The sequence below is a fragment of the Echinops telfairi genome, unplaced genomic scaffold, assembly GCF_000313985.2.
Source record: "Echinops telfairi isolate 266 unplaced genomic scaffold, ASM31398v2 ScPeMD7_21;HRSCAF=78, whole genome shotgun sequence".
In the NCBI taxonomy this organism is placed as follows: Eukaryota; Metazoa; Chordata; class Mammalia; order Afrosoricida; family Tenrecidae; genus Echinops; species Echinops telfairi.
The window spans coordinates 1,794,815-1,807,048 of NW_022103918.1; the positions used below are offsets into that span (position 1 = coordinate 1,794,815).

Consider the following 12,234-nt stretch of genomic DNA (forward strand, 5'->3'; position numbering starts at 1 on the left):
AAACTATAGTCTGGTCCTCCAACGGGTCTGAGAGACAGTGAACTGGCCCCCTGTTTAAAAGGTTTGAGGACCCCTGATCTAGTCTAACCAGACTAACACATGTGCTGAACATATTATTTATTATTCTTTTGAAATGTTTAGGTATCTGTATCTTTCCTGATATTGGTAATTTTTCTCTCTCTTTCTGTAAGTCTTACTAGAGCTTGATTAACTTTTATTGATTTGTTCCCTCACAAAACAGGTCTGTAAATCATTGCTTTTTCTATTGTGCCTCTCTCTTTTAATTTCATTGACTTCTGCCCTTTATTTCCTTTCTTCTGATTCCTTGGGCTTATTTTATCCTTTTTCTAAGGTTCTAGAAATGGAAACTTCTAGACATAGTAGTCAAGAGATCAGATGACACAATGTATTGGGTAAATCTGCTGCATCAGACCTCTGTAGAGTTCGGGAAAGCAAAAATGTTACTTTGAGGACCAAGGGGCACCACTGTATTTTCAATTGCCTCATATGCATGAGAAAGTTGGACACTGAATAAAGACAACCAAAGAAGAATTGGTCCATTTGAATTGTGGTGCTGGAGATGAAAATTGAAAGTACCATGGACTGCTTAAAGGAAAAGCAAATCTGCCTTAGAAGAAGTGCAGCTAGAGTGCTCTCTAGAGACAAGGATGGCAAGACTTTGTCTCACATTGCCAGGAGAGACCAGTCCCTGGAGAAGGACGTCAGGCCTGGTAAAGTAGAGGGTGAGTGAGTAAAAGGAAAGCCCTCAAGGAGATGGATTGATACAAGGGCTGCAACAGTGGGCTCAGGCATAGGAGCAATTGTGAGGATGCACAGGAGCGGGCAGTGTCTGGTTGTGTGCACACGGTCACTGAGTCAGAATGGACTCACACATACCTACCAACAAGCGAAGTCAAAACTTAGATTACCGGTGATAGTTTTTCTTTTCTAATGCATACATTTTAATGCTATACATTTCCTCCATACCACTGTTTTAACTGTGTTCCCACAGATTTTAATATACAATTTTTCATTTGCACTGATAGTCATCAGGTGAAATGAACTCAAAACCAATCTACGAAACTTTAAAGTAAGCTGTTCACCGTAAGAAATGCTTCATTCAGTGTTTTCTCACTTCGTGTTAGCTTTATACTCCAAATTCAAAGCACTAGGCTATTTTCTCAATGGAAAATAATTTTCTAGTATTCCTACATTTAAAGAAAAAGTCATTTAGTTTTTATTTAACTCACTAACTTCAATGATCTCTACACTGGCAGAAAATAGCCATTCTATATGCTATTTGTTAGCTCCCTATACATTATGTACTCATGTTCTGAAATGAAAGACAATATAGAGAGAGGGCATGTGTGGCATTATACTCATATGTGTCTATTTGTTACATCCTAAATTCATGGTGGAATTTTACCATCTTATTCATAAGGGAAAAAATACATAATGACAGGTAGATTTTTCTTTATAAGGTACTTAACATTTTTTGTTCAAAACTAGTTTAAATAACTGCTTATCATGAGAACTGTTACGTTTTATAATTCCCAGAAACATGGCTCATCAGAACCAATTGATCCGGGTCCAGAAATCTTGCTCAGCTGTTGACCTAACTCTAGGCCTAGACTTTCTTATCCTGATGAAGAGTAATGGTGTACCAAAAATCTTACCACGACATACAAACTCTTAAGGCGATGTACTAAAACAACAAGAGAACTTTGTCAGCATTGCATTCTGGTTTTGAGCCCATCTGTTAAAAAAAAAAAAAAAAGCTCTCTTTGGACTTAACCACATCATAATGACAAGGACAATAAGAAAAAGTGGGGAAAAATCAGCAATGGCTATAATTACTTAAACCATGCTCAGTACCGTACCAGGAACTTTCTATAGGCTATCTCATTTAATTCAACATGTCTTTTCTATAGGTAGCTTTATCCTCATTTTGTATCTATGAAGCTTGCAGCTCAGAGGGTACATGTCCAAAATTACACAAGTATTGAATAGTGAACATTCTGACCCCAGTCCCTTTACTTTCAAAATAAAAAAGCATCTAATGTCTTCAGACTTGTCGTCAACGTGTTTATGAAGACAAAGAAATGATGTGTAAATGGAACTAAAAAAGCCAATTGTTTAATAAGAAATATCATTTCTTAAAGATACAATAGAATGTGGTTTGTCTTTTTATATACAGAACATAAAAGTAACTAGTTTTCAGAGGATTCAGCCAACAAATACATTAGTGGCCACCTGAAAACTACAGCAATTGAGTTAGTTCAGTAGACTACAGGACAGGCTGTTAATCATTGTTAAAGGCCCTGAACATAGTCTCCTCAGATGCTAAGCAAGGAAATTAATAAGTAAATTATTGTGTGAGGAAGGTGTATTTTATTTTAGTCTAAGGCACAGAGATAGTTAGCAGCTAAACCATTAGACCAAAAAAAAAAAAAAAATCAAACTATCTCTCAAAAGAGCAATGACTACCACACTTGAATCAAATAATACCAAAGAATGGGGTGCAGGACAACAATAATTTTACTACTATCTGACCAATATTTCTCACCCAAGGTAAAGGTAGATATTTCTAAGGCAAAAAACAAATACAGGAATTACATTCACTAAATAGTATCCTGATACCTTTAAAATTTTAGGACTTTTTCATGAGGTGTCAATAGGATCAGGTATCAGGCAGCAAAGACCCAGAACAAAAAATCTTATCATTGTGAATGCGGGAGAGTATGGAGTGGAGACCTAAAGCCCATCTGTAGACAACTGGATATCCCCTTACAGAAGGGTCACAAGGAAGCACCATTGAAGCATACAACTTTCGTCTAGTTCCTTAATGCTTCCTCCCCACACCCTCTCATGACCCCAATTCTACCTTACACATCTGGCTAGACCAGAGCATGTACACAAGTACAGATAAGAACTGAAAACACAGAGAATCCAGGACAGATAAACCCCTCAGGACCAATAATGAGAGAGCAATACCAGGAGGGGAAGGGGAAGGTGGGGGAAGAAATGGGGAACCAATCACAATGATCTACATATAACCCCCATCCCTGGGGAACGGACAACAGAAAAGTGGGTGAAGGGAAACAGTGGTCAGTGTAAGATATGAAAAAAATACTAATTTATAAATTATCAAGAGTTCATGAGGGGGAGAGGGGGGCAGAGAGAGAGGGGAAAAAATGAGGAGCTGATACCAAGGGCTCAAGTAGAAAGAAAATGTTTTGAGAGTGATGATGGCAACAAATGTACAAATGTCCTTGATACAATGGATGGATGAATGTATTCTGATATGAGCTGAATGGGCCCCCAATAAAATGATTAAATAATAATAAAAAATTAGGGCTCCTTTTGGGTAGACCAAAAATAAAAGGATATGTGGGGGGGGGGAAGTGGGGGCATGTGGGTAGAAGAAGAACAGCAATAAAGTTGAAAAGTGAACCAAAAATTTGAAAATGTAATCAGAAAAATTACTTGCCCAATTTGACTAAACATCATATTATGTATACTAAATCAAGATGAATGGTAAAAGTGTACAAGGGAAAAATCAGAAACTAGATCTTTAGCCACACTGTAAGGAATGCAAAAAGATCAAGAATAATGTAAACAAGTTGCAATGCAAATATATTTTATAATCTTAAGAATAATAATCCTTCAAATATCTCCTAGTAAGTAAGTAAATGTGTACTTACTAAAGTTCCAATGCTTTCAAACCATCTTTTGGTTTGGTTTTCTTCCTCTTCTTTTTTCCTTGTCTTTTTTTTTTTTTGCTTTCAGTTTTACTAATAAAAACAACTATGATAATATGGTCCTGTTTTACTACTGTTCCAGTAGTACTAGGTTATAATAACATCTAAAACTTTAATGTTTAAAAATATTATCTGTTAATTTCCATTCAGTTCACTTAATAATTTACAAATAAGGACCTCTACCTCACATTTTTATTAACAAAACATCTTCACAGCCATCATCTCAATTTATTCTCGGAACACACTCATATGTCCTAGAACATAAGAAAAGCCAACATTCATACCACTCCCATTTTAAAAACAGTCAAACTGGGGAAAAAAAGAAGTCGGGTGGCCAGGGTCAAACCACCGAGGCCACCTGCAGACGAGTCCAGGCTGCACACAATAGTAATTCACGAGTCACTGCAGTAGTCCACTGCCTGCACACACACGACAAGCTTCCTAGGAAGTTATCGCGCCTTCAAATATACTAAATTTTCTACTCACCCCAAAATGAAGATAGCTTCAGTTCTTATGCTCCCACGTCAGTTCGATGAAGTGTCTCAAGGTGTCCTACACATAAAGATAAATGAATAAAAGTAAAATAACATTAGTCTTAAAGCATAATGGAAATAACATTTAAATACATTTTGTTCTTCATACTTTACTTTATATTTTTATTTAGGTTCAAAATCATATGGAGGAGGAAAGTTAAAGAGGAAAGAGATCAAGAAGTATCAGATATTGTGGTAGGCACAATGACAAGCTATCTAATCCTTATAATAACTTAGGGAAGGTTACTAATATTCTATGACTCAAATTAGGATTTGAATTCATATCTAGTCCCCAACAAGTCAAAGGCATTTTATTTTGTATCTTTTCATTATCTTCTGCCACTTTATAAACTATAAAATAGGTACATTAATTTATTCTTTATGTAGTTATACATGTATATTCAGTTCAAGGCTTATAAAAAATCAGAGTAATAAGCAGGATCTTTAAAATGCAAATGGTTTTTCAAATTAGGTTTAAAACACATTTTCATATATACTATTTGATGTTTAAACAATCTGTAGGGGGATTTTTCTAACTAAATCAAAATTTTGCTAGTAATAGAACAAAAGCAAGGTATGTGATTTTAAACAAAAATAATTAACACCATATCATTTTTTTGAAAACAAACTGTAATAATTACAGTAGTGCTGACTGCTTTGTCACATAAGTCTGACAGTAATTAAAATGGACTTTGAATAAGGTATATTTAAGTTAAATCCCAAATATTTGAGTTAACAGCATAGAAATATTGAAGATTAGCATTTCATTCAATGGTTCAAATTCTCATAAAATAAATTCTGACTTGTCTAGACACATATATGACAGCTTCAGGAAAGCCAAAGGCTAAATTAAAAAGTTCTATAGCCCACTAAATTTGTCATGTAGTCCGTGTGCCAAGCTTCTGCATTTTACTCAAAGAAGCTGCCCTCAAGCTTGGTTTAGATCTTCTTTAATCTGATTTTAGAGAATGTTCTAATGAAGATAGGAATCAAATCAATCTAAAGCTGGTTAAATATATTGGCTAGAAGTATAACCTTTGAATTTTAAATCTAATGAAGGTAAATGTAATGATAGAAGAGAGAAATTCGTAGGTTATAATAATAAATTAAAATATGAGCTATGAAAGAAAAATTGTATAAAGCATCCTAATACTAATAAAAACCATGCATATATCTATAGTCTCCATGGACATACTATATTACAATCCCATTAACTAGCATACACACTGATGAACTTTGACTTTACTTAGGAAGGATAAAAAGTGTCTGATGTTTGTGAGAACAGCTACCATCCTAAATAGTTAACAAAACCCTGATGTTTGCCGAAATATACTTTAGTTCATGTATAAAGAAGCATATCCCTAGTCAATCCTTATAATTGAAAAGTTATTCTAGTGAAAGGAATGAGTATTGGGCTCTTGGAATTCAGAATACCAAGTTGCTGGGGCGGCACTATTAAATGGATTACCCTTGTGAGGGCTGGAGGTTCACACTTATCAGTGGTTCCATGGCAACTTTCTCCTCTGTCAGTTTGTCATTCGATAGTAGCCTGTATGTTGCTGTGATCCTAGAAGATGTGTCACCAGTATTTCAAAGACCAGCAAGGTCAAACAAAGTGAAAAGGCTTCAGCACAGCGTTCAGACTAACATGAAACTACAAAGAAGGAAGAGGCTTGTCCACTGAGGAATTAACCACAGAAAGCCACATCAATGGCAGAAACACACAGTCAAATGTAGTGCCAGAAGATGAGCCCCTCAGGCTAGAAGACAGTGAAAATAGAACCAGGGAAGAGCTGCCTCATCAGAATTGGTGATAATGATGTGCATGGAATAAACCTTTCAGGACCTTCCCTTGCTAGTGGGGCCTGACTCAAAATGTGAAGGAACAGCTACAAACATCCATTACTAAGTAGAACATGGAATGTATACAGTATGAATATGGGAAAATTGGAAGTCATAAAAAAATGAAAGGAAACACATAAAAGATCAATATGCTAGGCATTGGTGAGCTGCAATGGACTGGTATTAGCCATTTGAATCAGAAAGTCATATGATTTACTATGCTGGGAGGGGCAAATCCAAGAAGAATTCATCATCAAAAGTATATTAAATTCGATGTTTGTTAAGATAATATCTATATGCCTAAACTGAAGTTAATACAACTATTATTCAAATTTATGCACCAATCCCTGTAGCTAGGGAAAATGAAGTTGAAGAACTTTATCAGTTTCTTCAATCAGAAATTGATCATATATGCGATCAAGATGCATTGATGATTATTGACAATTGGAATGCAAAAGTTAAAAACAAAGAGGGAGGAACATCTGTTAGAAAATATGGTGTTTGTGATAGAAATAAAACTGAAAATTGCATGATCAAATTTTGCAAAATGAATAACTTCATTACAAATGTCCTTTATTAACAACATGAATGATGTCTATACACATGGGTCTCAGCAGACAGAACACACAGGAATCAAACTGATTACATCTGCAGGAAGAATCTATAAAAAAGCCAAAGATTAGCAGCTAGAGTGCAGAGAATTATTTATGGTTCTTCTAGGCATAATTTTTGTTATTCCCATCAAATGACTGTTCCCTGAAAAGTCTGAGTAAGAAGGTGGGTGGAAGATAATTATTATACAATTCAGCTATGAGTGATTACCATCCTGCTGGGTACAAAGTGAACCATCTCATTAATAGCAAGAGAAGAGAGTCAGGAGTGTAGTGCTTACTCAAGACCCCAAGATCCTTGCACAGTGAACTAACTTTTGTTCCAGGAAGTCAGCTTTGATACCAGAAGGACAGAGTAGTAAAAGCAGCAGCAGAACCAGGAGCAGGCTATGAGACAGTGCCATACATTTCCCATCCCCAAAGCAAGGAAAGTTTGGTGTCTTGGATAAAGGATCTGGCTTGTGGCACATGGTGCTTCTGCAAAGAGCTGGCTCACAGAGCTAGAGTAAAATGTCTTTGGATTGAGGCTGACTGGTGCCTCTAGACATTTAATTCAAGGAGCTGGGCTTGCTGACCCACAGACCTGGAGCTCCGTGCCTTCAGGGTGAAGATTACAGCAGAGTAGCACATATTTTGGTCATCTTTGTAACATGTCTTCAGATGTATTGTAAGCATTTCTGACCTAAATGGTAGCCTAATAAGTTCCATAGTAAACCCCACAAATTGTGAGCATTGTCTGTAAGTTCTGTGTGGCGATTGCAATGAGTTCTAGAACACAGCAGAGAAGTGCTGTGGAAACAAAGAAATGAATGTAGAGGATATTGTGTGAAACACAGCAGCAGCCAGAATGAGGCTGGGGTCAGCTGTGGAACAGATAATCAATTACGTATTTATAAGTTTGGGTTGAAGATAAAGAAAATTCAGATTCACAAGAGCCAACACACAACACCCCACCTGCATTTCAAGAACATCTCAACATCAGATTTGGCACACTGAATGCTAATGACAGGGAACAACAAGTGAACTAAAATCAATAGAGAGAAGAGTGTGGGATGCCTAGTGGGGCTTGATAAAGGGCAGTGTAGCAGCAAGGAATTGCTAGACCCGAATGAGGGCCAAACATGATGGTGTGACAAGAGGAAAGTGAAAGGTAATAGAGGAAAGAATCAGGAGACAAAGAACATTTATAGATGTCTAGATACGGGCACATACATATGTAAATATATTTATATATAATGAGAGGGGAATAGATCTATGTATTTACCATATGAGTATAAGCCGACCTATCAGCTGAGTCACCTAATTTTACCATAAAACTGCATTAAAAATGTGCTGAAAAACTCAGCTTATACAAGAGTATATACAAAATATCTATATGTTAAGAATTAAGGTTGCAGATGGACAATGGGTCTCGACTCAAGTACTCCCTCAACAGAGGTACAGTTTGTTCTAATAATCCAGAATTCTGTTATGTTCACCTTCCCAACACAATAACTAAACACAAAATGGCTGCATAAGCAAATGTGTGAAGAAAGCTGATGGTGCCCGGCTACCAAAAGATATAGCATCTGGGGTCTTAAAGGCTTGAAGATAAACAAGCGGCCATCTAGCTGAGAAACAACCAAGACCACATGGAAGAAGCACACCAGCCTGTGTGATCATGAGGTGTCGATGGGATCAGGTATCAGGCATCAAAGACCCAGAACAAAATCATACCCAATGTGAATTGGGTTGGGGGTGGGGGGGGGAGGAAGTGGAATGGAGACCTGTATTAGTCTGGGTACTTTGGAGAAACAAATCCACAGCAACTCATGTATAAGAGAGAGTTTTATGTAAAGAAAATGTGCATCACGAAAACATCCCAACCCAATGCTGCCCAAGCCCACAAGTCCAACATTAACCCATTAACCCAACATCAGTCTACAAAGTCCTCCACCTCACAAAACAGAGACAATGATGCCGACTGCAGGAGGAAAGCTGAGTCAGTGAATGAATAAGCATCTCAGCACTAGCAGGGGTCTCCACACGGCTGCTCCAGCACCCAGGGCTACATCGGGATAGGTCCTTGTAGCTTCTCCTTGAGGATATCTTGTATGAAGTCAATCTTGTAAGCTGAAGCAGGGAACTGCTAAGGCAGCTGCACCCTGGTGCGACCATCACAAAGCAAGAGATCCAAGAACTAGAAATGCGAGGCTCACCAAGCCATTTATCCCTCCGCACTTCAATTAACCCCATGTGTTTATCGGCCAGGTTGGCACAATTAATTAACTCAAGACCCAAAGCCCATCTGTAGACAACTGGATATCCCCTCACAGAAGGGTCACAGGGAAGAGATGAGCCAGTCAGGATGCAATACAGCACCAATGAAACACACAAATTTCCTCTAGTTCTTTAATGCTTCCTCCCCACCCACCATCATGACCTCAATTGTACCTCACAAATCAGATTAGACCAGAACATGCACACTGCTACAGATAAGAGCCCACAACACAGGGAATCCAGGATAGATAAACCTCTTGGGGCCAACAACGAGAATAAAGACACCAGGAGGATTAGGGGAAGGTGGGGGGATAAGGGGGGAATTGATCACAAGGATCAACATATAACCCCCTCCTCCCAGGTGGACAAATGGAAAAGTGGGTGAAGGGTGACAGAGGATGATGTAAGATATGAAAATAATAATCTATAACTTATCAAGGGTTCATGAGGGAGGGCAGACAGGGGAAGGTGGGGGAAAATTAGAAGCTGATATCAAGGGTTCAAGTAGAAAGGAAATGCTTTGAAAAGGATGATGGCAGCATATGTGCAAATGTGCTTGACACACTAGATGAATATATGGTTTGTGATAAGAGATGTAAGAGCCCCCAATAAAAACATTTAATAAAATCATAATAATTAGAATGTCACTTTTTAATAGAGGTTTCCTCCTTGAAATAACACGTATGAATATTTTTAAAAGTCATTATTAAAATTGTTCCATATTTTCTCAAAATCAATTATTTTCCAGTTTACTGCTTTTGTCAAGATATGCATAGAATTTGGTTGTAGAAGTCTTAAGCTCCATTTTGGTAAGTAAAAAACTCTCAAGGAATCCTACCACAAAAGCTTTTTTATATAAACTATACTTATACCGTACATTAGGAGATGTACAATTGTACATTAAGGAAGTAGGTTAGGAGAATAATGCATGGGAGAAAATTTTTATTCACAGATTTCTTATAGAATTAAAGATAGATAAAATTGGAGAAATAAATACCACACTTTGCATCTCCTAATGAATTAAAGATGTTATTGAATATCAACAGCTGCTAGAACAACAAATAAATAATCACATACTATATATATGTCTCCTGATGGAAAAAGATATATCAACTATGAACTATGAAGTGGGGAAAAGGTAGGCAGAAAAGCAAAAGAGAGAAATAAGGAATAGGAAATAATAATCTAGAGTTTACTAAACTTTACAGAGAATATCCATGAAAGAGGAATAAGTTAAATTACATCACAAAGATGTAACCACCAATACCTAGCTGTAGGAAATTTTACAGATTAAAAACAAAGCGAAAATGAAGGCCGAGGAGGGCAGTATGGCCAGCAGATAACTAGTATGGGAGGATGTCCTCAGCAGCAACTGGACGGGTTCTACAAAGAGGAATACCCTTCCCTTCCTGCAGTGAGCATTCCAACGTAAAAGCTCACCAGACCCAGGTTTCCGAGCGTGGGAGGGCAGCAAAGCCTGATGATAGAACCCTTACTGTTCACCAGTGACACAAGATGCTTCTAGGAGCCTCACTCAGTTCTGGCATGATTTTTCCTGGCCCTGAGGCCACCCAATCAGCCAGATCTCTTATCGCACGGGTCTCTGGGGGACCTCTGGTAGATAACAGACTGTGTGAGCAGTTTGATACAGACATAATCAGTATGAAAACTTCATTTTTTATCTCTTTTTTTCCCTTCTTGTTCCTCTTTCTTTCCTGCTTTGTGGTTTGGAGCCGTCCCCCGTACAGCACACATGTACACAAAACAATACCACCAAAGGAGGAAGAAGCTCCACCCATAAGGTACGTTGAGTTTTTATTTTATAGTCTTCGAGTTGTGTACATTGGTTCTACTATATTTCTTTTTTCTAGTTCTCTCTCACTTTTCTCTTCCAGTGTCTTCACCCTCTACAGGCTCTGCATTCCCCCCAGGCAAAACAAGCAGGTGTATAGATTCTGGGACAGCAACCCAAATAAGGCCCTTCCTCCCCTCTTCTGAGACCCAGACACACCCACAGTCACACTGCCACAGCAACATAACTTCAGTACCCACACCCTAGCCACACGCGAGCATTTTGTTTCTTATGTTGCTCCTTTCCCCGGACATTCACCCATTGTCTCATTCTGCTCTTTTTTTTCCTTGTGCAATATATTTCCATGGAACTTATTAATCTTGATTATTCCTTTTAAAATACACTTTCCCATTATTTTTACAAATCAGTTGGCCTACACTGAGCTGCTATTACTGTCATTATTTTTATCTTATTCTCTCTCTTCTTACCCCTCACTCCCCCCCACTTCCATATCGCACTTCCCTTTCCTCCATTTCACAACTGTATGCTTTCCCTCTCCTATTAGACTTCTCCCACGTTTCTAAACACAGCCTCTACGTGACCCAACAGCTCACATACCACCAACCGCACCACGATGTAGAGGAAACAACAATCAATCATAGTAAAGCCCCCAAATCAATTAAAAACAAACACAACCACTGCGAATCACCAAGTCCAAGGGAGCACTCTGAAAAAGAGGCTCTGGAAACAGCAGAAATAGAATTCAGAAGACACACATTTAGGTCCTTTCAAGAGAGGTGAGAGCCCTCATGAGAACAGAATCACCTGAAAACCAACAAACAAAAGGAACCCCAGAAGACAACGAGATCATAGAATTCAGCAAAACAGTAAAAGCCCTGGGAGAAAGGGGGAACCGAGTGCAACGATGGATGTATAACCCTAACCCACCATTACCACGACCACCAGGGGGATCAATAACAGAAACGTGGGTTAAGGGAGACAGTGGATGGTGCAAAATATGAAAATACTTTATACATTATCTAGAGTTCACGAGGGTGGGAGGGTGTGGAAAAAGAGGAGCTGATACCAAGGGACTCAAGTAGAAAATGTTGTGGAAATGATGTTGGCAACACATGTACAAAAGTGCTTGATACAACTGATATATGGATTGTGATAAGAGCTGTAAGAGCCCCCAAATAAAATGATTTCTTAAAAGAAAATAAGTAATAAAAGCCTTGAGGAACAGAATGGAAGAAGAATCACTGCGTCCGAAGAAAATCATTCTGACAACAGTCCACAAGAAAAACAATCAACAAAAAAGAAGGGAAGGACTACCATGACTCGAATTCTATCTTGCAAGACTGGCTAGACCAGAGGAGGTACACTGGTACAGATATGAACTGAAAATACAGGGAATCCAGGACGGATGAGCCCTA

General features: G+C 38.1%; 1 protein-coding gene across 2 annotated transcripts in view; it reads right to left on the bottom strand.

Annotated features, from left to right (window-relative positions):
* Positions 1–12,234, bottom strand: part of EPS8 (epidermal growth factor receptor pathway substrate 8) — a 237,029-nt gene that overhangs the window by 146,402 nt on the left and 78,393 nt on the right. For both annotated transcript variants that reach the window (XM_045288418.1, XM_045288420.1), the window contains exon 2: positions 4,248–4,313. The gene's annotated coding sequence lies outside the window, so the exon portion shown is untranslated. The remainder of the gene's footprint in view (positions 1–4,247; positions 4,314–12,234) is intronic.